Source organism: Canis lupus, chromosome 14 (genome assembly GCF_048164855.1).
Source record: "Canis lupus baileyi chromosome 14, mCanLup2.hap1, whole genome shotgun sequence".
NCBI classification, from domain to species: domain Eukaryota; kingdom Metazoa; phylum Chordata; class Mammalia; order Carnivora; family Canidae; genus Canis; species Canis lupus.
The window spans coordinates 16,175,612-16,200,023 of NC_132851.1; the positions used below are offsets into that span (position 1 = coordinate 16,175,612).

General features: G+C 36.1%; 1 long non-coding RNA gene across 2 annotated transcripts; it reads left to right on the plus strand.

Moving 5' to 3' along the window:
* The first annotated feature begins 5,064 nt into the window (after positions 1-5,064).
* LOC140603377 (uncharacterized) lies at positions 5,065-22,134 on the plus strand. 2 transcript variants are annotated; one of them, XR_012006355.1, is made up of 4 exons: positions 5,065-5,335; positions 13,230-13,329; positions 21,435-21,593; positions 22,042-22,134. It is a non-coding gene; the product is annotated as an uncharacterized lncRNA (long non-coding RNA). The 2 variants fall into 2 exon arrangements; XR_012006354.1 differs by lacking the exon at positions 13,230-13,329.
* Positions 22,135-24,412: the final 2,278 nt, after the last annotated feature.

Consider the following 24,412-nt stretch of genomic DNA (forward strand, 5'->3'; position numbering starts at 1 on the left):
CGTCGGGCTCCCTGCATGGAGCCTGCCTCTCCCTCTGCCTGTGTCTCTGCCTCTCTCTCTCTCTCTATCATGAATAAATAAATAAAATCTTTAAAAAAAAAGAAAATGATCCATGCTTCACCTGTTGCAAGAATCCCACCTCTAAACAAGCTTTTGAATGAAAATTTCTCTAATAGAATTAGCATCAGAGAGAATATATTTTTTCCTTCAATTCCTTCAGATTTTAACTATTAAGAAATTAATTATGGTGATTTAATTTACCCTTGGAAAATTAATAATGGGAATATTTATATTCAAATTTTTTGGAATATTATTATTGAGGATATTCATACTTTGATCCTATTTCAGAACCTCTGGTGAGCTATAATAAGCAAAGTGGATGCAAGTAATTTGGAAGAAAAAAAGATTAAGGGCTATATTTTTTGTTGAACTATTTGAACCCACTTTGGGAACTCTGAATGACAAATTTTAAGCTGTCCAAGGATGATCCCAAAAGGATATTTAAAATAACAGTGACTAGTATGATGTAATAGCACAGGAATCTCATGAAGAGGTTAGTAGACTGTCTTGCTTAGCTATTAATCAGGATAGGAACAGCCATAAACCATAGGCACAATGATAAACCATAGGCACAATGACTGTATCCACAGTATAGAAAATATAGAAAAAAGAATAAAAAAGAATCTTGGAGACAATTGGTGATTTCCACCAACAGTATTATCTTTCTTCCAGTTTCTCACCCAATTTTCCCTAGAATAAGCTGCAAATTTTCTTATTGGAGACTACAGGATGAGGAACATAGTGTATTGCTCCAACTTATTCTGGGAACTTTCCCATTTTCAGAAAACACTCTAAAAAATGCTGATTTAGGGGCACCTGGGTGGCTCAGTCTGTTAAGCAGTGGACTCTTGGTTTCAGCTCAGGACATGATCTCAGGGTTGTGGGACCAAGCCCCGCAGGCAGCTCCATGTTCAGCGGGGAGTTGGCTTGAGGATTCTCTCTCTCTTTCTCTGTCCATCTCCCTGCTCTCACTCTTTCTCTCACTAAAAGAAGTAAATAAATCTTTTAAAAAATTAAAAATAAAAATGCTTATTTATGTACAGCAGTCAAAATTTTCTCCATCTGCCTTCTAATCAACCAGAATAGTTTACATGACTCTACTTGGGATTTCTATAGCACAAGATTCACACCCACAGTCATATTCTATAGAAATTACTTATTTATGTTGCTATCATTTGCTTCTTAAAAGTAGGTTCCTATTTCACCTACAATACCTGTCTCAGGACCTGACATGGCTTGACAAATATAGGTACTCAAAAAGCATTGATCAAAATGAACTTATATTCATTACACATGTGTAGAGTTCACAAACAGTGCATTATATGTCTTGTATTTAAGATAGAATACAAAATGTAACTGTTATATTCAAAATACATATATGGAGGCAATGAATAGATTGGTAGTGATTAATAATATGAAAAAAATATTGTCTATTTAAAAGCAAAAACAAAACACAATAAAAAACTATTGGTAGGTTCATATAGGAGATTTATTATACTTTCTTGGGACAAAAAACCAAAATTCTTAATTTTTTTAAAGATTTATTTGTTTGTTTGTTTGTTTATCTATCTATCCAGGGCAAGAGAGGCAGAGGGAGAGGGAGAGAAAAAATCTTAAGCAGGCTACATGCCCATCATGGAGTTTGACATGGAGTTTGATCTCAGGACCCTGATATCAAGACCTGAGCTGAAATCAAGAGTCAGACATTCAACCAATCGAGCCACCCAGGCACCCATGCACTGGCTGTTTCTTAAGTAATTTTAATTCAAAATAATCAATTTGCCAAAATGGCATCTTTGGGGGTAGCATATTTTGCTCCCCTTTAACTTTACTCAGCTAATGTGAATCAGGGAGCAGCTAAAGATCAAATACCTCCCTGAGCCCAGCAGTACTGGAGTTTAATAGAGTGAGGAGAGAAGGGAGGAGTGCCCTTTTGTTTTGGTTGAAGCAGAACATCTACTCATCTCGAACTGCTATAAAACCTATGTTTGAAAAATATGGAAATTATTGTGGGATTCCATGCCTCCCGTTAGGGACTGTGGGAACAGTATCATTGAGGTAACTGTCAGAACAATGTTTTGAGAACTGTTTTTGCAAGGCTTAAAAATTTTCAAGGTCCAGACGAAGGGCTGAAATTCAGAAAAAGATGAGAGGGGAAAGAGAAGACAGAAAATTATAAGGACACACAGCTTGCAGCCAGTGAAACTGGGAGCTGTTTTTAATATTTTTACTGACACTAGTATTAGCCAAGATAACATTGTTCTTTACTATAATAAGTCTAATAAATTTAGCTTTGTCTGACCAGTAGAGTTTTCTGATATTTCTCTGAGTTGAAATTTGACAGTAAAATACATCAAAAGAGTAAAAAATGGAGGAAAAAATCTGACAACTAGAAAAGGAGGTCACATAAAAAGTGAAATTTTCATGGCATTTTTGAAGTGTTTGGGGGGTTAAGAAATGTGTGGAGATAATTGAAGATAGTGCATATCAAAGATGTGGCAGGTGTGATTTCCCGTTGAGGAAAACATGAATGGATTCATTTAATAAAAAATAAGTAAAAAGGTATATGACATATTGTTTAACCATAAAAAGACAAGGATAATGCTATGAACAAGTTTATGTTCATATATTCAAAAACTTAGAAAACACAGACTAATTCTGTAAAAGCTACAAATTACCAAAACCCAATAAGGTGAAATAGACAACCTGAATAATCTTATAAGCATAACAGGAACTAAATTTTTAATTAAAACCTCCAGATAAAGGAATCTCCAGGCCTAAGCTGCTTCATTGGAAAATTGCACCAAAAATTTAAGAAAAAATTAACATTGATATTAAACAAACACAGAAATTAGAAGAGGAAAATATAGTTACCAGCACATTTTTCCAGACCAGTATTACTCTGATGCCAAAAGTAAACAAAGAAAGCACATATATACAAAAGGAAAAATAGACCTACATCTCTCACAAAGCTACAAGCCAATTTTCACAACATAATATTGGCAAATTGGATCCAATAAATGTAAAGATAATTGTATAGCATGATTGAGATTTTTCCAAGTACACAGAGACTAGGAGAAAATACTGACAAATCACATATGATACCAATATCTACTACTTATAATGCTATAAAGTCTCAAACTCAACAGGAAAAAGTAAACACTTCAAATAAAAATGGGCAAAGGACATGAATAGACATTTCACAGAAAAAATGTGCCAATTTTATTACTGACTAGGTAACTGAAAATTAAAAGTAAATGAGATACCATGATACATCTAACCAAATGACAAAAAAATAAATAAATTTATTAAATAAAAAATAGAATAATGACAAATGCCAAATGCTTGTGAGGATATAGGTAAATGGATCATTCTGGAAAAAGCAAAACTGTGGCTGCAGTAAAGGTATCAGAAATTGCTAGGGATGTAAGGAGGGGGAGTAGCGAACGGGCAAAGCACAGAGGATTTTTAAGGCAGTGATACTACTCTGTATGACACCATAATGATAGATACATATTTGTCATTATATAATTGTCCAAACCCATTCTTGGTAAAAAGCCAAGAATGAATCTTAAGACAAACTATGGGATTTCAATGATTTCAATGTGTCAGTGTGGATTCGTACTTGGTAAGCAATGTACCATTCTGTTGAGTGATGCAGATAATGGGGAAACCTATGCATAAGTAGGACCAGTGGTAATTGGAAAATCTCTGTATCTTCCTCTTAATTTTGCTAAAAATTAAGAACCTAAAAATTTCTTAGAAATATGTATTTTATTTTTAAAAGATGCTACTATAATGAGAAATGGTCTACATGAGTAGTGTTTATAATGCTTAAATAATTAAAATAACAGTTGCAGATAGGTTTAAAATGCTAGAGTAGGTCTTTTGATTCAGAACCTGAAAGGTTTGCTTTTACCTTTCTTGCAAGACATAATATCTCTGGACTAGAGACATAGCCAATTCATTACTTATTGCAAAAGTAGCAACCAGAATAAACTCCTAGCCCCAGATCCCCAAGCTCCATTCCTCTTGAAGTGCTTTGGGAAGAACCAAATGTGACCTGCACATGCAGATATAGGTACAGAAGAGGAATTCTAAAATTAGAATCTGCTCTGAAAAAAAAAAAAAAAGAATCTGCTTTGATCTTGTATTAGGACTGCTGGTAATCTCTCCATTTTTCCCTCTGAAAGAAGAGAATCTTATCTTTACTCTTGAATGTAAACAGTTCATCTTTGAGGAGACAAAGGTAACTTTATTCTCCCAAAATGGCTTAGAAGAGGAAAAAATTCCAGCTTTATTATAATACTCAGTAAATAAGTCTTCCCACTAATGTAAAAGAAGATACTATTTCTAGCTTCCAAAAATGTTTACTATACAAACTTGGTTGAAAACATACAGTCAGTGCCTTTTGGTCAGAAAGCCCATACGGCAACATGAAAAATGCCTGGAGAATTGTCCCCAGTGTGAATCAGATTATTAAGAAGCATCTCTTCTTACAGAGAATTTGCATTTCAGTTTATTTTTTATCCATCCTGTCTTCATTTATCTCATGCAATAATCATTATTGAGTACATCTTATACTCCAGCTATTGTAGGCATAAACATGCAGTAAAGATGTTCATGTCTTTAAGGAATCAAGAGTATAGTTATTGATAGCGAACAAATTAGTATATAGGAATAAAGGTTATTTTGTATATACACATATATAAGAGAATACTAAAATCAGTAATCAGAAAGATATTTAAAGAAGAGAGGAATGAGAATGGAAAAGATTGAAGGCAAGAACATCACTTATGAGACAGTTCTAACAATCTAGTGCTGCACTAAAGAGTTGCTGAAAAATGGTTGTGAAGAGAAAAGGATGTATTTAAAAAAATTTTTAAAGATTATTTGTAAAAGCTTCCGTACTGGCTTCACTGATTGACAGCTGTGGTTGCCTGGAAACTAAGAACATTTAATGAGTATCCATTGTTTGGTAATCAAGCCTGATTGTATCCCAGACAGACTAGAAGTGGAGTTGAACACTCAGGAATAGAAACCCATAATAAGCAGAGATACCAGGTACCCACAATTCAGATCTCCCTCCTGAGGCTTGGAAAGAAAAGTCTCTGTAGGAGAACTAGAGCCATAATGGAATGATGGCTGATAAGGAAATTTAGCCACTTACTCCTAGTGTTACTATTCTGATCAAAATGATTTCTGATAAAATTACATCAGGAAAAGGTGATTTGGAGAAGCTTAGAGGATTAACATGTGCATATGCTTTCCCCAGGTAAACATATAATAAAAATAAGAATGCAAATAAACTATTAGTGATGGTTCTTCACAGAAGTAATAGGTAAAAAATGAATTTGGCATATATATTGGCTGTACATACCTTATTACAGTGTTTATTTACTAAATTAAACAGCATTCTTATATATATTATATATTCCTTATTATATTGGGAACCACTTCTTATTCCTTAGTTTTCACTTTCTTGATTATTTCAGTATGTAAGAATACAATCATGTATAGTTTATTAAATATAATAACTAATAATTCTTATTAATAAAATTATTAATGAGAACAGAAACATAATTTTAGGCAAAATAGGTAAGGAAATGCAATTAAGAACTAATTTTATGGCTGATCTTCACAAACTCTGAAGCAAAAATATAAAGGTAGGTTGGATGGAGAACTATTAAAACTGTAACTGTCTTGTAAGAAAATTAACACTCTATTCCAAGGTCCATCAGTCCATTGCCCATCTATACCACTGAATTCACAGAAGTATGCACAGTCACATAAAATGGTTTCAGACTGTATAATCTGTAAATATAATTCACCATTGATAGTTTCATATAGGACATCAAGTAACACATTACACACTTTCTTTTCTCTTCAGACTACATCCCACCATCATCTCCTCCATCATGGTTATCAAACCATTCTGTATTAGCAGATTTTTCAATACATATTTGATTAGTACCGATTTTAGTCAATTCATGGCAAAGATCTTCTAGAATAATAAGTGATGGTTTATATTTTTTAGAAGGTCAGATATGTACCCACAGAAAGTAGATATAATGTTATAAAATGTGGAGGTTTACCCAGGTGTTAAGGTAGATATTGTGACAAGCTATTCATGCTTGAAAGTAAATCATAAGATTGCTTCCAGCCAAATCCAGAATTTTTCTCAAAAAGAGACTTTAAATTCACCCCAGGACTTAATTAGGGCATAGTAGAAAACCCAGACATCTGTACTATGAGGTATGGAAAAGTTTTGTATTGGAAACAGAAACGGGGCAGTCATTTTTTTAAACTGCATGGAATCTTTATAACAGTTGTAAAGTTTTTTGTTTTTTTGTTTTTTGTTTTTTCTTTTTTGAGAGAGAGAGAGAACACATGTGCGCATGTGCACAAGCAGATGGAATGGGGGCAGAGGGAGAAGAAGAGAGAGAATCTTTTTTTTTTTTTTAAAGATTTTATTTATTCATGAGAGACAGAATGAGAGAAACAGAGAGAGACAAGCAGAGGGAGGAGCAGGCTCCATGCAGGGAGCCCAATGTGGAACTCAATCCCGGGACTCCAGGATCACGCCCTGGGCCAAAGGCAGGCACTAAACAGCTGAGCCACCTCAGCGTCCCATAAAGAAAGAATCTTAAGCAGCCTTCACGCCCAGTGTAGAGCCAACATGGGGCTCCATTTCATGACCCTGACACTATGACCTGAGCAGAAATCAAGAGTACCACACTTAACCAACTAAGCCACCCAGGCAACAGTTGTAAAGCATTAATTTATTTTCAAAATTTGTATTTCTTTTATTCAGAAAGATTTTCATGATAATGAAAGGTGGGAAAATTTAAATGAAAGAAGAAAAACAGGAAGAAAAGAAAATATTTTTACTGGGTGGTGGGGAGAAATATCTGCTTGCACTTTAGTTGTCATTCTGTACTATTTCTCCATCATTGGATATGCTTTTACCTGGTTATATTTATATTTAAGCATCAATTTAATAGCTCTATAATATAGAGTATCCTCAAGTGTCTTGAAGAATATCGTTATTGTTGAATACTTAAGCTGTTTCTAAATTTCCATCTTCTATATAATGTTGAAATGTGTATCTTGGTGCATGAAGATGTTGGATATTAGGACTAATTTCAAGATGGGAGAGATTTGGTTTATAAATTTGCGTGCATATGTTTTGGAGGTGATATTTTGAAGATTATTAATATGTTTTCTGTTTTAGTCTTTGCTCATTTTTCATACTGGTAATTTTGTGATTCTCTTATCAACTATATTAAAAATGAAGCTTCATATTGTCTAGCTTATTAAAAAAAGCCTATGACCTTTAAAAAGTAATATTTTTAATTTCATGATCCATATACTCTCACATCACCTTTTTGAGATGGGACTTGTTCTGTGCTTTCTTCCCTTATGCAAGCAATAGTACCAGAATAAAATCAGTTTCTTTTTTCTCATCTTTTATGGTGCAATTTTTATTTAACAGCTCTAAAATATACTAGCTCTGTGACATTGGGTGAGTTGCATTTCATCTGTCAGTCTCCTCACTATGTAATCAAATTGTTGAGATAATAAATGAAATAACGTATGTCAAAGCATGTAACATTGACACACATTACCCACTGAATAAATATTTCTTTTACACTTCTTCATCAAGAGAGTACACTTTAAGGTACACGCACTGAATTTTCTGGCACTGATCTCAGCTTATAACATACCTGAGCCTATCAAATGTAGAGAGGAATGTGAATGCCCCTTATGTATAATTCTGCCTCCCTAATTATTAATCTACAAATATCTTGCTGTTGCCTCTGTCTACATTGATGATAATGAGTTTTGAAATTGAATCCCTGGAGAGTCTGCTAAGCTAAAGAACTGTCCAAGTGAGACATGGCCACAGCCTTCAAAAATTTTACATATAATGGTAGTTGGTGACAAGCATGGAAACAAAAATAATATAATGTAGATTTATATGAGAGCTGTAATAGAAGCAAAAGAACAAAATGGTAAAATAAAAATTGAGCCTTTAATACCTTTGAAGTGCAAATAAACTGTGTCTTTGGGATATATTTCTGCTACATTATTTAACCTTAAAATAATGAGCTTAATTAAAACAATTCTCTGGTTCTGGTGTCTGAGTTTCCCACACTAGCCTGACCTAGCATCAAGGACAACTGGTCCCTGAATAGTTCCTCTCAGATGTTGCCTGACTCTCGTCTGTCCTCTAGTGGCAATCTGTAGAATTACTTCATCCCTATTTCAAGATTGAACCATCCTATGTTCCAAACAGTTGTCCCAAATCCTGCATGCCAGGAATAAGAGAGTGAAAAACATTCTGTAGAAGAAAGAATTACATAGAAAATAATGTCATATTCTCTGAAAATACCATAAAAAATGACTTTCACAGATACATTCTAAATTTATCCTGGTTTTTATGTTGGTTTGATTAGTTGGTTGCCATGTTAAACTAGAGGGAAATAATAATAATGATGATCATGATAATAATAATAATAACAAATAAAATATGTAAAAAGAAATAAAAGAAATTTATTGAGAATTTACCGTGTATCAGGTACTGTGTTAAATGAGCCTCATACATTCTTTCACTTAATTCTCACAAGAAATTATGAGGTAGACATGTGATAAAGAGCCTGAGTTTTAGGGTAGTTAAGTGTCTTGTTAAAGATCACACAGCTAGTCAGAAAAGTTTTTGAGAACTGGCCCAGTTGTTCAACCCCAAAGCCCTTACACTTAACAACTATCCATTTTTCTCTGTCAAACATACTATGAATAAAATTTCTTAGGTAGCAAAGATTTGCAACAAGAGCCCAAAATTATCATTCCTTTATTCCATATTTTTCTCTAATTGTCATTGTATTATTATGCTTTTTTTAAAAGGTATCTAATGAGATAATGCACCTCTTCTTCACCCCCCTATCGTAATTCATACCTCAGTCAGGCTTCTGCCTCTGTTTCAGTCCCCTGAACATACTTTTGTCAAGGTTATCAATGACCTGTGTCAGGTACCATGAAACATCAATGGTACATGTAGATTTCCAAAGATTCTTATTCAAACTCTCAAGAGTATTAAACCCCAAAGACCACTCCCTCCTTTTTCAGAAATATTTCTCCTTTAGTGTCATTTACAGTATTATTCCAAATTTCTTACTTTTTCTCCTTCATCTTCCTCTTTTTCCTCCTTTCCCTTCTTTCATCTTAGAGTTCATCTTCATTGCGGTAAAACTTTTGATTTATTTTGTAGACTCAAGTCCTCTAGTGGAATTCTGGATGAAGGAGATTTTTTAACTTCATTTTTGGCTCTGTGTTCACACTCATAGATTAAAAAGTAAAAATGCATTTATCCACATGACAGCCAAGTCTGTATCTCTATGAATGCTCTAATCTGTCTAAGTAATTGGCTTTCCATTTCAAAGTCTCAAATTGATCTAAAAAAGTATACCTTAAATATTTATCTTGGTTTTCCATACCAAATCACAATCTCTCTCTACCTATTATCTCACACTGTCTGATCTCAATAATTGCCATGCTCTTCCAACTGGAAACCCTGGAAGCAAGCTTTATTTCCTGCTGCTTTCCCCTCATCTGCAACATCCAAGCCATCAGGAATTTTTTTTTTGTCTCTGTTTTTCCCCAACTCCCCCTTCAACAGTATAGCCCAGGCCACTGACACCAATTTCCATCACTACTACAACTGTCCTTAATCCTCTCACAAGTTCTAGTTTAGCCTAATTCTACATTTATAAAGACATTCTTAATATTCAAATATTATTGGAGTGCTTGGGTGGCTCAGTCAGTTAAGCATCCAACTCTTGGTTTCTGCTCAGGTCATGATTTCAGGATCATGAGATCAAGACCCACCTAGTGTTTCCAGCTCAGCCTGGAGTCTACTTAAGATTTTCCCTCCTCTTCTGCCCCTCGCCCACTCAAGTTTTCTCTCTCTCTCTCTTAAAATAGATAAATAAATAAATAAATAAATAAAATCTTTTAAAAATACAATATTACTGTTTCACTTACCTACTCAAAGTCTTTCCACAGCTTCAGGTTTTACATAGAATAAAAGTCAACCTTTGAATGGTCCAACACAATTTAGCCCCTACTCATATTGGTTGCCATTTTAGTAATTATACAATATCCTTTATAATTTTCCTGTGCAGGAAAAGTGTTGCCTTTCAGCTACCCACATCTTACCCTTCCTCTTGATCCTTTGGTGTTTTTTTCTCATCAATTATTATCTTCTAATATAATAACTAAATTTTTGGTAATTATGTTGCTTTTCTGGTCAACTTTTTTCTACTAGAATGTAAAATCCAGGAGAGCCAGATTCCTGGTCTCTTTTCTTCATTTGTGTGACCACCCAAAACAGAACCTTGCATATTGAAGCTCTATGATTATTTGATGAATGAATGACAAAACAAATATATCATTTGAAGAAACCTATATCATGCCAAAGGAACTATAACATAGACTTTTGGCATACCCATTCAAAAGCTGTCTCCTCTTACTGAAACTCTTTTATTTTCTCTGAAAATGAATTTAAATTGTTTGGCATGAGAAATAACATGCCTTGTTTTCTTTGACAAGACACCTGTGACAGTTATGTTTATAGTTCTTTTTTTTAACCATGGTTTTAAAATATATTGAAAATAAGTTATAAAGAAATCTCAGATCTATCTCAGGTTTAAGAAGCTAATCTTAACTGTCAACACATTAGTTCTCATTAATCTCCACACTATAATATGAGCACGTTCTAAAGACCCTAGTGAAAAACACGCTTTTATTATAAAATAAGATTTGCTAGAGCACACATTTCTGTTCATGACTGCAACTCAGTCTTCAAATATGCACACATTAAGTTCATCCAATTTTACTGTTTTGGAAATATTAAAATACAAAGATTTAATTTTATCATAATGTTTCTTAAAACCCAGCCAATTGCAGGCAGAGGCTCAAGATTACTGATGATGCCTTAGAACCTGTATTTTACTTGATAGCTCAAACATATTTAAATGGAGCTCCACAAAGTCATTTTATTTCAGCAACTGGGGAATAAAAAGAGGCAATAGAATGGTTTTCTAATTTAAGAAGAATAAAATATATGCACAACTTTAGAAGTGAGATATTTTAAAACTCATTCCAATATTCTAATATTATCGTCTTACATGTATTCCAAAGTCAATATAAAATTCACAGTGCTATCGTATTTTATTCACTCTCTTATTCCAGGTTAGTTGACTGAAGTTATTAAAGAGAATTTGGGGAACATAATTGAAAAGTGAATGTACATATAAGAAAGTTTTTCCTAGGTTAATTATTATTCTGATAGCATTAGTTCTTGTCCTTTTAACTATTTTTTATAATATATTTCCAAGTATTTTTTCTGGTCCCGTTATCACTTTAATACACCATTATCTTGAGATCCTTTGTATAACCCAGTCACTTAAAATGAACACACATGGTTCATTTAAAATCATCTTCTCTTACTTTTATGTTATGTTACTTTTATTTTGTTTCTCACTATTTTAAAAGAGCTCTTTATGGACTAGGGAAAAATAGAACTATGATTGTCCCATATTGTCAATTATTTATTGTATTTTTAAAATTGTATTGATGTATAATAGGTATTTATAAAAATCAGAAATCATAAGTGTATGACACAATTAATTTACACAAGGTGATTATACTAGGGTCTCCATCAACCAAATGAAGAAATAGTATCTTCAACACAAAAGTGATCCTCTGTCATGGATTATATTTATTATTACATTTGCGGTTTTTTTACAACTATAAGTTGTTTAGTAAAGAATTTTTTTGCCTAGATTATTTTACATACCATTAGGCTGAGCGTCATCAATGTCTTCTTGTACAGTAACAATTTCTTTATTTTGATGGTGTGATAGTAATTCATTATATAAGTATATCAAAAATTATTATTCATGCTTCTTTGATATTTAAGCTGTTTTGTCTTCTGGCTATTGGTAACAGTGCAGCCATAAACATTGTCTTATGTATTTTAGATATATGCCTATAAATAAAAATGCTAGATCAAAAGGCTTGTAAATATTCACCAGTAGTAGAAACTATCAAATAGTTTTCCAAAGAAACTTTATCATCTCATGCATGCAGTGTATGCAAGTTCCAATTAATTCACATGCAAACTATCAGAAAATACTGTGTTTATTTGTAGGCATTCAAGTGAGTGTGTAGTAGTACTTTATTATAGTTTGAATCTGTATTCTCTTGTTGACTAAACAAGACTTTCTACACCTTTCATATATTCACTTGCCATTTGGATACTTTCTTTGGTGATGTGCTTTTCTTGAGACTCTTGCCTATTTTTCTACTCATTTAATTGTACTGATTTAATTGTAGTTATTTTTCTATTCTCTATTCATGCTTTTGGGTATATAAATGGATGTGTATGCATTTATACACAGAGATACATATAATTTTCCCACTCTACTCCTTATATTTTCAATGATGAAAAAGAGATTTTTCATTTAAGTGAAATCCAACATTTTTTAAATCTAAGAAAACAAAAGTCATCCTTTTACAGGATCGACTTCAATTTCACATTGCATTTATTTGCCATGTTGCCTTAGTACGCTCTGGTCTGTTTCAGTTTTTCCTAATTTTTCATGATCTTGATATTTTTGAAGAATACTGGTTAGATATTTTTTTAAAAAGCCCTTAGCTTAAGACTGACAGCCATTTTCTCTCATTCAGGCTGTGGTGATGAGTTTTTGCAAAAATGTTATAGAGGCGAGCTGTCCTTCCCCTTGCATCACGTCAGGTTCATGACTGAAAATCTGACCCAACTGATGAAGTTAACTTTGATCACTGATTTAGAAGATGTTTATCAAGTTGTTCTGATGTACTTAGTATTTGTGTTTTTCTGCAGTGAAAGAAAATCTTTCTTTTTTTAACTTTTTAAAAAATTTTTGGTTGTTTACACTTCCCCACTCCAACCTGAGGTGTCAGCTTTCTAGGTTCTACTTCTTTAATTCCCATGGTTTTATCTGCTTTTTCTTCTTTCTGTTTTTAAACTTTCTATTTGTTGCTTTTTAAATGAAGTATAGGGGGAGGGGCAAGATGGCAGAGGAGTAGGTCCCCAAGTCACCTGTCTCCACCAAATTACCCAGAAAACCTTCAAATTATCCTGAAAATCTACGAATTCGGCCTGAGGTTTAAAGAGAGACCAGCCGGAACGCTACAGTGAGAAGAGTTGGCGCTTCTATCAAGGTAGGAAGACGGGGAAAAAGAAGTAAAGAAACAAAGGCCTCCAAGGGGGAGGGGCCCGCGAGGAGCCGGGCTGAGGCCGGGGCGAGTGTCCCCAGGACAGGAGAGCCCCGTCCCGGAGGAGCAGGAGCTGCACCGACCTTCCCGGGCGGAAAGGGGCTCCAGGGAGGTGGAGCAGCACCCAGGAGGGCGGGGATGCCCTCGGGCTCCCGGGGACACTAACAGACACCTGCGCCCCGGGAGAGTGCGCCGAGCTCCCTAAGGGCTGCAGCGCGGGCGGCGGGACCCGGAGCAGCTCGGGGGGCTCGGGGGCGGCTCCGCGGAGGGGGCTGCGGGGCGAGAGCCCGAATCCACCAGCGCAGGCTCCGGAGCACAGGGCGCCGGGACACAGCCCAGGATCCGGCCTCCCCCGGGACAGGCAGAGGCCGGGAGGGCCCAGGACAGCGAGGACGCTCCTGCCCCAGCTGAGCAGATCAGCGGCCCCGCCCCGGAGCCTCCAGGCCCTGCAGACCGAGAGCTCTGGAGCTACTGTGGGGGCTGACTCCAGGGCTCCAGAGCTGGCCTCGCCACTGGGGCTGTTGCTCCGGGGGCCTCACGGGGTAAACAACCCCCACTGAGCCCTGCACCAGGCAGGGGCACAGCAGCTCCCCCAACTGCTAACACCTGAAAATCAGCACAACAGGCCCCTCCCCCAGAAGACCAGCTAGACGGACTGACAACTTCCAGGGGAAGCCAAGGGACTTAAAGTACACAGAATCAGAAGATACTCCCCCGAGGTTCTTTTTTTGTTTTGTTTTGTTTTGCTTTTTGATTTGTTTCCTTCCCCCACCCCCCTTTTTTTCTCCTTTCTTTCTTTTTCTTTCTCTTTTTCTTCTTCCTTTTTTTTTGTTTTTTTTTTCTTCCTTTTTTTTCTTTTTCTCTTTTCTTTCCTTCTTTCTCTCCTCTCTTTTTCTCCTATCCCGATACAACTTGCTTTTGGCCACTCTGCACTGAGCAAAATGACTAGAAGGAAAACCTCACCTCAAAAGAAAGAATCAGAAACAGGCCTCTCTCCCACAGAGTTACAAAATCTGGATTACAATTCAATGTCAGAAAGCCAATTCAGAAGCACTATTATACAGCTACTGGTGGCTCTAGAGAAAAGCATAAAGGACTCAAGAGACTTCATGACTGCAGAATTTAGAGCTAATCAGGCAGAAATGAAAAATCAATTGAATGAGATGCAATCCAAACTAGAAGTCCTAACGACGAGGGTTAACGAGGTGGAAGAACGAGTGAGTGACATAGAAGACAAGTTGATGGCAAAGAGGGAAACTGAGGAAAAAAGAGACAAACAATTAAAAGACCATGAAGATAGATTAAGGGAAATAAACGACAGCCTGAGGAAGAAAAACCTACGTTTAATTGGGGTTCCCGAGGGCGCTGAAAGGGACAGAGGGCCAGAATATGTATTTGAACAAATTCTAGCTGAAAACTTTCCTAATCTGGGAAGGGAAACAGGCATTCAGATCCAGGAAATAGAGAGATCCCACCCCTAAAATCAATAAAAACCGTTCAACACCTGGACATTTAATAGTAAAGCTTGCAAATTCCAAAGATAAAGAGAAGATCCTTAAAGCAGCAAGAGACAAGAAATCCCTGACTTTTATGGGGAGGAGTATTAGGGTAACAGCAGACCTCTCCACAGAGACCTGGCAGGCCAGAAAGGGCTGGCAGGATATATTCAGGGTCCTCAATGAGAAGAACATGCAACCAAGAATACTTTATCCAGCAAGGCTCTCATTCAAAATGGAAGGAGAGATAAAGAGCTTCCAAGACAGGCAGCAACTAAAAGAATATGTGACCTCCAAACCAGCTCTGCAAGAAATTTTAAAGGGGACTCTTAAAATTCTCCTTTAAGAAGAAGTTCAGTGGAACATTCCACAAAAACAAGGACTGAATAGATATCATGATGACACTAAACGCATATCTCTCAATAGTAACTCTGAATGTGAACGGGCTTAATGACCCCATCAAAAGGCGCAGGGTTTCAGACTGGATAAAAAAGTAGGACCCATCTATTTGCTGTCTACAAGAGACTCATTTTAGACAGAAGGACACCTACAGCCTGAAAATAAAAGGTTGGAGAACCATTTACCATTCGAATGGTCCTCAAAAGAAAGCAGGGGTAGCCATCCTTATATCAGATAAACTAAAATTTACCCTGAAGACTGTAGTGAGAGATGAAGAGGGACACTATATCATACTTAAAGGATCTATTCAACAAGAGGACTTAACAATCCTCAATATATATGCCCCGAATGTGGGAGCTGCCAAATATATAAATCAATTATTAACCAAAGTGAAGAAATACTTAGATAATAATACACTTATACTTGGTGACTTCAATCTAGCTCTTTCTATACTCGATAGGTCTTCTAAGCACAACATCTCCAAAGAAACGAGAGCTTTAAATGATACACTGGACCAGATGGATTTCACAGATATCTACAGAACTTTACATCCAAACTCAACTGAATACACATTCTTCTCAAGTGCACATGGAACTTTCTCCAGAATAGACCACATATTGGGTCACAAATCGGGTCTGAACCGATACCAAGAGATTGGGATCATCCCCTGCATATTCTCAGACCATAATGCCTTGAAATTAGAACTAAATCACAACAAGAAGTTTGGAAGGACCTCAAACACGTGGAGGTTAAGGACCATCCTGCTAAAAGATGAAAGGGTCAACCAGGAAATTAAGGAAGAATTAAAAAGATTCATGGAAACTAATGAGAATGAAGATACAACCGCTCAAAATCTTTGGGATGCAGCAAAAGCAGTCCTAAGGGGGAAAAACATCGCAATACAAGCATCCATTCAAAAACTGGAAAGAACTCAAATACAAAAGCTAACCTTACACATAAAGGAGCTAGAGAAAAAACAGCAAATAGATCCTACACCCAAGAGAAGAAGGGAGTTAATAAAGATTCGAGCAGAACTCAACGAAATCGAGACCAGAAGAACTGTGGAACAGATCAACAGAACCAGGAGTTGGTTCTTTGAAAGAATTAATAAGATAAATAAACCATTAGCCAGCCTGATTAAAAAGAAGAGAGAGAAGACTCAAATTAATAAAATCATGAATGAGAAAGGAGAGATCACTACCAACACCAAGGAAATACAAACGATTTTAAAAACATTTTATGAACAGCTATACGCCAATAAATTAGGCAATCTAGGAGAAATGGACGCATTCCTGGAAAGCCACAAACTACCAAAACTGGAACAGGAAGAAATAGAAAACCTGAACAGGCCAATAACCAGGGAGGAAATTGAAGCAGTCATCAAAAACCTCCCAAGACAGAAGAGTCCAGGGCCAGATGGCTTCCCTGGGGAATTTTATCAAACGTTTAAAGAAGAAACCATACCTATTCTCCTAAAGCTGTTTGGAAAGATAGAAAGAGATGGAGTACTTCCGAATTCGTTCTATGAGGCCAGCATCACCTTAATTCCAAAACCAGACAAAGACCCTACCAAAAAGGAGAATTACAGACCAATATCCCTGATGAACATGGATGCAAAAATTCTCAACAAGATACTGGCCAATAGGATCCAACAGTATATTAAGAAAATTATTCACCATGACCAAGTAGGATTTATCCCTGGGACACAAGGCTGGTTCAACACCCGTAAAACAATCAATGTGATTCATCATATCAGCAAGAGAAAAACCAAGAACCATATGATCCTCTCATTAGATGCAGAGAAAGCATTTGACAAAATACAGCATCCATTTCTGATCAAAACTCTTCAGAGTGTAGGGATAGAGGGAACGTTCCTCAACATCTTAAAAGCCATCTATGAAAAGCCCACAGCAAATATCATTCTCAATGGGAAAGCACTGGGAGCCTTTCCCCTAAGATCAGGAACAAGACAGGGATGTCCACTCTCACCACTACTATTCAACATAGTACTGGAAGTCCTAGCCTCAGCAATCAGACAACAAGAAAGACATTAAAGGCATTCGAATTGGCAAAGAAGAAGTCAAACTCTCCCTTTTCGCTGATGACATGATACTCTACATAGAAAACCCAAAAGTCTCCACCCCAAGATTGCTAGAACTCATACTGCAATTCGGTAGTGTGGCAGGATACAAAATCAATGCCCAGAAGTCAGTGGCATTTCTATACACTAATAATGAGACTGAAGAAAGAGAAATTAAGGAGTCAATCCCATTTACAATTGCACCCAAAAGCATAAGATACCTAGGAATAAACCTAACCAAAGATGTAAAGGATCTATACCCTCAAAACTATAGAACACTTCTGAAAGAAATTGAGGAAGACACAAAGAGATGGAAAAATATTCCATGCTCATGGATTGGCAGAATTAATATTGTGAAAATGTCAATGTCACCCAGGGTAATATACACGTTTAATGCAATCCCTATCAAAATACCATGGACTTTCTTCAGAGAGTTAGAACAAATTATTTTAAGATTTGTGTGGAATCAGAAAAGACCCCGAATAGCCAGGGGAATTTTAAAAAAGAAAACCATATCTGGGGGCATCACAATGCCAGATTTCAGGTTGTACTACAAAGCTGTGGTCATCAAGACAGTGTGGTACTGGCACAAAAACAGACACATAGATCAGTGGAACAGAATAGAGAACCCAGAAGTGGACCCTGAACTTTATGGGCAACTAATATTCGATAAAGGAGGAAAGACTATCCATTGGAAGAAGGACAGTCTCTTCAATAAATGGTGCTAGGAAAATTGGACATCCACATGCAGAAGAATGAAACTAGACCACTCTCTTGCACCATACACAAAGATAAACTCAAAATGGATGAAAGATCTAAATGTGAGACAAGATTCCATCAAACTCCTAGAGGAGAACACAGGCAACACCCTTTTTGAACTCGGCCACAGTAACTTCTTGCGAGATACATCCACGAAGGCAAAAGAAACAAAAGCTAAAATGAACTATTGGGACTTCATCAAGATAAGAAGCTTCTGCACAGCAAAGGATACAGTCAACAAAACTAAAAGACAACCTACAGAATGGGAGAAGATTTGCAAATGACGTATCAGATAAAGGGCTAGTTTCCAAGATCTATAAAGAACTTATTAAACTCAACACCAAGAAACAAACAATCCAATCATGAAATGGGCGAAAGACATGAAGAGAAATCTCACAGAGGAAGACATAGACATGGCCAACATGCATATGAGAAAATGCTCTGCATCACTTGCCATCAGGGAAATACAAATCAAAACCACAATGAGATACCACCTCACACCGGTGAGAATGGGGCAAATTAACAAGGCAGGAAACAACAAATGTTGGAGAGGATGCGGAGAAAAGGGAACCCTCTTACACTGTTGGTGGGAATGTGAACTGGTGCAGCCACTCTGGAAAACTGTGTGGAGGTTCCTCAAAGAGTTAAAAATAGACCTGCCCTACGACCCAGCAATTGCACTGTTGGGGATTTACCCCAAAGATTCAGATGCAGTGAAACGCCGGGACACCTGCACCCCGATGTTTATAGCAGCAATGGCCACGATAGCCAAACTGTGGAAGGAGCGTCAGTGTCCATCGAAAGATGAATGGATAAAGAAGATGTGGTTTATGTATACAATGGAATATTCCTCAGCCATTAGAAACGACAAATACCCACCATTTGCTTCAACGTGGATGGAACTGGAGGGTATTATGCTGAGTGAAGTAAGTCAGTCGGAGAAGGACAAACATTATATGTTCTCATTCATTTGGGGAATATAAATAATAGTGAAAGGGAATATAAAGGAAGGGAGAAGAAATGTGTGGGAAATATCAGAAAGGGAGACAGAACGTAAAGACTCCTAACTCTGGGAAATGAACTAGGGGTGGTAGGAGGGGAGGAGGGCGGGGGGTGGGAGTGAATGGGTGACGGGTACTGGGGGTTATTCTGTATGTTAGTAAATTGAACACCAATAAAAAATAAATTTAAAAAAAAGAAAGAAAAAAAGAAAATAAATGAAGTATAACCGGCATATAACATTATATGAGTTTCACGTGTATAACCTACTGATTTGATATTTGTATATATTGCAAATGGCCACCACAATAAGTCGTCTAGTTACATTTTTTTTCTTATAATGGAAACTTTTAAGATCTACCCTAAGCAACTTTTCACGTAACCTTTCTTATACCATTTATGCCTTCATTAATAAGACCCATAGCTATCTATTGAGGTAAATATTATCATTATCGTGATGAGGAAACAGGAATGAGGTATAGGTGTTGGCCAGGCTGTTTCAATATAGTTAGCACTTTTCCCTCCTCTGTACTCTATCTGTAAGCATTCACTAAGTCTAGCTCATGTTCATGATGGAGCGGGGTAGGGAGGGTTAAATATATGTCATTTGAATATATTATTTGAAATTCTTCCATCAGACTTTTCCTTTCTCCCTCATTATTTATTTATTCAACCATTTATATCACTATATAGTCTTCAATATCTATTTTCTTCTTCAAATGTCATCAAATACGATCATTACTAATTTTTTCTAAAATTTCTCCAGTTTTGGAGTTCTCTTAATTTGACCTCTCTGTCCTTTCATTGTGTTTCCATTATTAACATAATATTCTCTTTCTTTTTGGCACTAAATACGGTGTTATACTCTCATATTTTATTTTTCTCCCTTGCTGGTCTAGAATCATCTATTTTCTCAAGGATCTCTGTATTTCTTTTTTAATTGGAAAATGGTATTTAGAAATCAAAATCTGAGCTATACTGAAAGCAACTGGTGTGTCACTGCTTATAGGTGTTCTCAGTAGAAGGAACCTGGAAATATATGTAATATATACTAACTTATGTGTATTTATTTATACATGTGTATAGGTTTATGTGTGTGTGTGTGTGTGTGAGCATGTATAGTATATTAAAGTAAACCTGAATTTATACTGGCATCTTTGATGCCTTTCTAGCACTACAGAGTTTGTGTACATTTTCCCCCTTGCTTACTCTTTACTCAGTGAGAAAACTGACTCATTATTTACCATTAATTTACGTGTTTGTTCAACCTAGTATAAAGAATGCTAGTATGTCAAGTAACTTCAGAATTGCTTAACTGGAGCCCTTTCTGGAATTTACTTTAGTTATCTTTCTTAGAGTCCTCAGTTCTCTGATGAGCTGAAGTATTTTATAGTTTTATAGATTAACTGGCTCATTTAACTTTTAGGGTAGAGTAATGATCTCTTGCAACTTTTCCACATCTGAACTGGAAATCCTATTTTTCTATTTCTTTATATAGATGACTAACTCATAATAACTATTCACTTTCCCTTTATACTATATATTCAAGGCTACTATCACTATCTCTGTCTTAGTTTTAATATGCTATAATTTTATAATTATTAAGATAAAGTCTTTAAAATTATATTATGATTTCTTCTCTGACCATAGGCTATAACTCTATATATTCAAATCCAATCTTAAGTACATTTCTAGTAATTTTTGAGTTACTTTTAGTATAATTGCATGTGATCAGAGAATGTATTCTGCAAGACTTCAATCTTTTATTTTCTTATACTTCTTGATCCAGTTTATGCTGAATTTTGTGTTTCATGTGCTTAAAAAGAGTGTTTACTACATATTCAGGTTACAAAGTTTTGCACATATAATAAATAATTTTATTAATAATGACGAAGTATTCGTATTTTTACTGATATTTTGTCTGCATGTTCTGTGTACTTCTAATACAAGTGTGCTTAAATCTCCCTATATAATGATTTTCTTTCATTGTAACATTTTTCCTTCTTTCTTTCTCTTTCTTTCTTTTTTTCTTTCTTTCTTTCTTTCTTTCTTTCTTTCTTTCTTTCTTTCTTTCTTTCTTTCTTTCTTTCTTTCTTCTTTCTTTCTTTTTTTTTCTGTTGTGCTTCTTTTTCATTAGGGATTTTAAAACCGTGCTACTAAGTACAGAATGTTTAGAATACACAGACTGAATCTTATAACATTATAAAGTATCTTCTTTATCTCTAAGAATTAAATTTCCTTGATATCTCTTATATGTTATCATAATGTAGATATATTAGCTTTTAATTTTTTTAATTTTTTTATTTATTTTTTGACAGAAAAAGAGAGAATACAAGTAAGGCAGAGCAGCAGGCAGAAGGAGAAGGAGTAACAGGCCTTCCACTGAGCAGAGACCCCAATATGGGGCTCAAACCCAGGACCTTGAGATCATGACCTGAGCCCAACCAAAGCAGATGCTTAACCACGGAGCCACCCAGGTACCTCTATCTTTCTTCTGGATAGTATATTTATAAATATAAGTTTTATTATTTTACTTTCAAACTTTTGGCATAACAAATCTTTAGATATGTCTATTATATGCAATATACGTTTGGGTGTTATCTCTTTAGCAACCTGTTTATATTTAGTACTTTTAATACATTTAATTAATATACCTTCTCTTTTATGATTTGCTTTTAACTTGTTTCACCTACCGTATGTACCCACTTTCTCCTGTCTTGAATGTTTTCATTATTTTCAGCTTTCCATTTTTACTTATGTATGCTCAATAGTTTTCTAGAAGTTAAAACTTTCCTTCTTGATTTAGCAAATACTACCATATTACAATTTTACACTCTTGACATTCCAGAAAATACTAGGAATTTGGGACATTTTAACTCTATTTACCTTTCATGTGATTCTGCCTTTTTCCATCTGATATTTCAGGATCCACACTGCTTCACCCACTCTGATTCCTTGAGAAGGGGAACCTCTGCAAGGTGAAGATGACTATATTGGTGATAGAAGTATATATGTACAAACTTTTTTTTTTTAATTTTTATTTATTTATGATAGTCACAGAGAGAGGGGCAGAGACATAGGCAGAGGGAGAAGCAGGCTCCATGCAGGGAGCCCGACGTGGGACTCGATCCCCGGTCTCCAGGATCGCGCCCTGGGCCAAAGGCAGGCGCCAAACCGCTGCGCCACCCAGGGATCCCTGTACAAACTTTTAAGTTGATAATGCACCTCTGCTTCTGGCAACATAAAACTTTAAGAGTTACAGCTTTTTTTGGGGGGGGTGGGCACCTGGGGAGCTCAGTCAGTTAGGCATCTGACTCTTGATTGCGGCTCAGGTCATGATCTCAAGGTCATGAGATTGAGCCCCGACACAGGCTCCCCACTCAGCACAGAGATTGCTTGTCCTTGTCCCTCTGCTCCTCTCTGCTGTATGCTCTTGTTCTCTCTCAAATAAATAAATACGATCTTAAAAAAGTTATAGCTTATTTTTATCGAAATAGAAATGTCTCCTATATAAATCTAGTTTTTTTAAAGTTCATATTCTATATTAGGATATTGAGTTGTATATTTATTATGAAAGATCATTTCTTAAAACCATTTGTACTTTAGCTTTGTTTGGTTTTCCCACAACACTCAATTCCTATTTTTTTTTTTCATTTTAAGCTATGTCAGTACTATTCTCTCCATTCCTCCCAGCATTAATATCTGGTACCTCGAATTCTCAACACCCTGTTTCAAGTCAGTAGTAAACTTTCGCCAAAGTAACTTCCATTTACTTTTCTGTAGCTGTTTTTTAAAATATTTATTTATTTATATATTTATTTGAGAGAGAGAGAGAGATAGGGAGAGAAAGAGACAGAGCATGAGCAAGTGGGAGGAGAGGCAGAGAGAGAAAGAATCTTGGAGCAGACTCCCCAGTAAGTGTGGAGCCAAAAGCAGCTCAATCCCAGGACCCAGAGACTGTGACCTGAGCCAAAACTAAGAATCACTACTTAACCCACCAAGCCACTACAGTGGCAGCCCACTTTTATTTACTTTTCGAACATATTTCCTTCTTTTACTTTCTTCTGCTGTAGAGTGGCAAAAATTCTTTGACTGAACTCTACTTAGCCTCTTCTGAGTTCTTTTTCAACTAGGCTTTGACTTTTGGACTTCTGTGTTTATCTCTACATTGTCCAGTTTTACAAAAAATCCTGCATACTGATTTTAGCCAGAATCCCTAATCCTCCATCATTTGAATTACTTTCAATATCTAATTGGGTTCCTCATCACACTGATCTGCCTTCAGCAAAAATTGTTAGGTCAGTTTAGCCAGAATCCCCACTTGAACCTCTTAGTAAATATCCATCTACTTAACCTCACCATACTCGTTGGCTATAAAGTTCCACTTGCCCATGCTGCTTTTGGATTTGAGCCCTGAGGTCTTTCTCCTATCACAATTATTTTTTCTAAATAAACTTTGTCTTGCGGCATCTTGGTGGCTCAGTGGTTGAGTGTCTACCTTTGGCTCAGGTTGCGATCCTGGGGTCCTGGGATGGAGTCCCTCATCAGGCTCCCCATAGAGAGCCTGCTTCTCCCTTTGCCTATGTCTCTGCTTCTCTCTGTGTGTCTATCATAAATAAATAAATAAATAAAATCTTTTAAATAATTAAATAAAATCTGTCTTTGCTGCTTTAAACTACTGTCCAAGTCTAGTTTTTCTTTGGTAGTGACAATAAATGCAACAACTAGCACAAATGTTGATAGCATTTCTGTAGACTGATGATATAGTCATGATTCAGAGACAAAAATAAAAAAGTTGCAGAATGGCACCGTGGTTAAAAACTGATGTAGAGATAGACCATTTGGATTAAATCTTAGTTTGCCCAGTTAGTAGCTATAAGGTCTCAGTAATTAACTTTTTGGAGCCCCATAATCCTGATCTCCAAAATCAGAATAGGAATAATACTTATCTCACTGAGCTTCCATGAAGTTTAAGTGGGTTATTATTTGTAAAATATCTTGGAACCATTCACTGAACATAAGCACTGTATAAAGTATGTCTTAAATAAACTTTAAATTCCAAAGAAAAGTTAATCCGTAAGTGTTACAGTCTGCATGTTTGTGTTTTTCCTCACCCCACTTCATATTTTGAAATACTAATGCCTAATATTATGGTTTTAATAGGTGGAGATTTGGGCAAGTGCTTAAGCCATGAGGGCAGAAGCCTCATGAATGAGATGAGTGCCTTATAAATGTGGATGAAGGGAGAGCCGTAGTCCCTTGCACCATGTGAGCACACAGTGAGAAAGCATTAGTT